This window comes from Oncorhynchus tshawytscha, linkage group LG21 (assembly GCF_018296145.1).
Source record: "Oncorhynchus tshawytscha isolate Ot180627B linkage group LG21, Otsh_v2.0, whole genome shotgun sequence".
NCBI classification, from domain to species: Eukaryota; Metazoa; Chordata; class Actinopteri; order Salmoniformes; family Salmonidae; genus Oncorhynchus; species Oncorhynchus tshawytscha.
Window position 1 is genome coordinate 42,707,355 of NC_056449.1, and position 4,696 is coordinate 42,712,050.

The following is a 4,696-nucleotide window of genomic DNA, read 5'->3' on the forward strand; positions in this document are numbered from 1 at the left end:
CTGCCTGGGTGTGGGGTATGTGGTGTCAGCCCGGGTGTGGGGTATGTGGTGTCTGCCTGGGTGTAGGGTATGTGGTGTCTGCCTGGGTGTAGGGTATGTGGTGTCTGCCTGGGTGTGGAGTATGTGGTGTCTGCCTGGGTGTGGGGTATGTGGTGTCTCCCTGGGTGTGGGGTATGTGGTGTCTGCATGGGTGTGGGGTAGGTGGTGTCTGCCTGGGTGTGGGGTATGTGGTGTCTTCCTGGGTGTGGGGTATGTGGTGTCTGCCTGGGTGTGGGGTATGTGGTGTCTGCCTGGGTGTGGAGTATGTGGTGTCTGCATGGGTGTGGGGTAGGTGGTGTCTCCCTGGGTGTGGGGTATGTGGTGTCTGCCTGGGCGTGGGGTATGTGGTGTCTGCCTGGGTGTGTGGTATGTGGTGTCTGCCTGGGTGTGAGATATGTGGTGTCTGCCTGGGTGTGTGGTATGTGGTGTCTGCCTGGGTGTGTGGTATGCTGTGGCTGCCTGCACCCAAACCTGCTCCTGTGCTCGCTGTTGCTGGTTATGGGAGGCTACTTGAAGAGAGGGGATGGTCAGATTTGGTGGGCACCTTCCGCCACCTGTGTCTGCCTCGGTCAAGCACCACTTGCCTCTCTTCCCAGACTTGTTGATGAAGGGTCCAGTCCCACCTTGGTGATCCGATCCTACGTGGGCTTTCGTGACCGGGCTAGATAAATTAGCGCTGCATAGTGTGCTAGCCATGTTGGTTAACTCGCCGAGGCGAGCTAGCTATTGTTAACTATTCCTGCCTCGCCAAGGTGGAGTTGCTGGGGTAGCTCTTTTGTTTAGTATACATAGTGTTAATTCACTTGGTTTTCACTCCCTCCTGACTAACATCGACTAGCACTAGCTAGCACTAGCATCAACTAGCACTAGCTAGCACTAACATCAACTAGCACTAACTGGCACTAACATCGACTAGCACTAGCTAGCACTAACATCAACTAGGACTAGCTAGCACTAACATCAACTAGCACTAGCTAGCACTAACATCAACTAGCACTAACTAGCACTAACATCGACTAGCACTAGCTAGCACTAACATCAACTAGCACTAGCTAGCACTAACATCAACTAGGACTAGCTAGCACTAACATCAACTAGCACTCGCTAGCACTAACATCGACTAGCACTAGCTAGCACTAACATCGACTAGGACTAGCTAGCACTAACATCAACTAGCACTAGCTAGCACTAACATCGACTAGCACTAGCTAGCACTAACATCGACTAGCACTAGCTAGCACTAACATCAACTAGCACTAGCTAGCACTAACATCGACTAGCGCTAGATTAACTTCCGGCGAATGAAACTTACTAGCTTTCTCCCTGCTTTATAGCAACCCCCCGGGGTGACAGTGACAAGTTTGGTCACTGTCCACAAGGGGGCGGCCCTCCCCCATAGGCGGCTCAGTACTGGGATTCATTGGTGATTCCTGCCTGTAGCTCACTAGTCCCTATGAGGTGTCTAGTGATACAGTTTATGGGCTCTATAGGTGATTCATTATTGGTAGCAGAGTCGAGGGAACGAGCAAGGTTGGACAAGACCATGCTATTATCCCACATGTAGTTTATGTGGTTCATAGGAGACCCCAAATGAGCTCCCTGTCTCCAGCTCAATGCTTTTCATTCCTGGGAATAAGATTAATTTATGTACAGCATCGTTTGTCCCATTCCCAGCTAAGTTACAAGGTGCTTTGTCACCAGTACCTCTGACTGGTCGGTAGGGTAAGCTCCATGATAAAGTTCCTGCAATGTGTCTATTTTTAATGCGTCAGGTCCACGATTGGGTGCCAGCCGGTTACCGGAACTCATCTTACCGCCTAAACCAAGTGAGGCTCTTTGTGACAACAGTACCCCCAGGTGGCCAAACGGGGTACGTCACTGATCGCTGGAGACCGTGTACACTGGGTGGGTCTGGGCTTTAGCCAAACCTTGGCTTATAAACACAGTTTTTCCAACCGAGTTCCACAGTGTTAAATGTCTTATCTCCCATATGTGAGTTCAGTGAAAAGTCTTCCTTGTCGACGTTCAGACACACGGTTGTCAGGAGAGGTGGAAATGGAAGAAGCCCCAATCTCTCTCAGTCCACAAGGTGGCGCCCCTTCAGGGCATCCCGCTGTCTGCTCCGACCAACTGTGCGCATGTGCAGTGTCTCCCTGGATTATGCGAACTGTGATGTCAGGGTACAGGCATTCAGTCTGCAAGGGTGCTTTCCACAAGAGGGTTGTATGCGTAAAAATGGCAAGCATTTGAGCTCTGGTCCCAAGATAAAGGACTTGTTCCTTTTCAGTCCTCTGTAAGGGACATTCTTATGTTCCTACAGGAGCTTTTCAAGTATTCTCCACTTGAAAAGTGTACATGGCCGCTGTCTCTGCGTGTCATGTGGGAATTGACGGAACCTCACCGGGTACTCATCCCCTGTTGGTGCCATTCTGGAAAGGTCTAAATCGTCTCAGACCGGTCCCGCACGGGCCGCTGGTTTTGGAGGCAATTGAACAGAACCAGGATATCCGATTATGTGACCCAACTTTTTTGTCTGTTTTTACTAATCCAGCTAGCAGCAGGGCGCTCTCTAAGCGGTGTCTCTCCCAATCTATTGTGGGGGCTATCTCCCTGGCGTATAACAGCAAGAGGCAAAGGTTACCTAGCGGTGTACACATTCACACCACCAGGGGTCTGGGCAGCGTCTTGGGTTTAAAAGGGTTCAATGTTTCTGCTGCGGGGAGTTGGGCATCGCTACATGCTTTTTGTGAGGTTTTTATCCCTTGGATGTCATTGTTCTCAGTATAGTCCACGGTGTGACAGGGACAAAGGAGGAAGTCACTAGGCAGTGTGCCATGTGCAAAATACCCAGACTGACGCCTCTGGCAGGGTAAGTCTGGGTGGTCTGCCATCGGCTGTTACTTTAGTGTCCGTTTTGGGTCGGCTTGAGGGCGTGATTATATTTCCCCATAGTATGTTGTACCGAAGTTGACTGACTGGAAGGGAACGTAATGTTATGACTACTGTTCCCTGAAGGAGGGAAAAGAGGTATAACACCTGTTTGGCACTGCACTGCCCAGGCTCGGTGAAGAGCGGTATTAAACTGAGTGAATTAATCCGAGCTTCACGCTTATCACCTGTGTAAATCGGGCTTCCAGAGAGGCGCAAGGTTTCATCTCATGTCAAGCGTGATTGTAAATATATCAATCAAAGTCGTAAGAGTGTGACTCCGCATAAGTATGTTGTACCTTGTTTTCCCTCCTTCTGGGAACACTAGTTATAGTCATAACGTTACGATATAATTTCACCTCGATGGCCTGAGAATCAAGATAACAAAATAGTGTCAATGTCAAATGAGGGTTAGAAAGCATTACGTTGTTGTTTGTTGAAGAATCAACATCTACCACTTACTCAGGCGTGTAAGTTTAACCGACCAATATAGAACTAGTCCCTATCCTACATGTCGTATCACTAAATCCATTAACGTTAATCCAAATGACGCTGAATTTCCTTTTAATATGTAATCTGTGATATGATTACATTGGTATTTACACGGGGGGGGGGAATATTTCCTGCCAAACAAGCTGTATCAAAGATAAAGAGACTACCAAGTTTACAAAAGTATCCTGAGTGTTTTTTGTTGTTTTTTTGTTCTAAATTAAAATGACAAACATTAAAACACTTTATTATCATCAGATACAGCTCTTCACAATAACGTGCTGCAACTTGCTGATTTGCATTTTTATGATAAGGAATAATGTCTTTCAATGATTCCAATTTTAATTGACGTCTACATTTCATAAACCTCTTCCATAACGCATCCTTGAGACATGCAAAGAAACGTACTCTGATATCAGAAAACCCAGACCTTAAGAGTCAATACTGATAAGAATACCGCTCAACATGAACATTTATCCTCAGAATATGACACTGGAATCACAACACAGTGGAATCTCAGTAGCCAACAGCTAACGATACATACCTCAGCAGTCCAACAGAGAGAGGACTCTTCCCATGATCCTGAGTACAGGTCTCCTATTGCAGCCACGTCTCATCTCTGTGACTCAAGCTACCTATCTCTGTCCTCCTGCGTGTTGTTGATAGATTCTGCTTGCAGTGAGCTGCAGTTTCTGGTTACAGAAGGATCTGTTTCGGTGTTTGGCAGGCAGAAAGGCAGGCAGGCAGGCAAGAGGCAGGCAGCCAGTTCTCCTTGCTATCTGCTCTGTGTGTTAGTGTGTTGTATTGAAAAGGTTCTGATAGCCAGTTTCCCTGGAAACCAGAGTTCTGTGTTCTGGCAGGAAGTGAGTTTAAAAGTAACAATGTCTCTCAAAGAGAGAGCAGTTGTCTTTCTCAGCAGCAAAGGATGATCATTACAACCTTTGCTCTCAAAACAATGCCACTGCTGTAGTCGTGACTGGGCTATATTACAAATACATTAAATAGTTGTGACTGGGCTATATTACTAATAAATTAAATAGTATTGACTGGGCTATATTACATAGTAATAAAATAGTATTGACTGGGCTATATTACATAGTAATAAAATAGTATTGACTGGGCTATATTACATAGTAATAAAATAGTATTGACTGGGCTATATTACATAGTAATTAAATAGTATTGACTGGGCTATATTACTAATAAATTAAATAGTATTGTCTGGGCTATATTACTAATC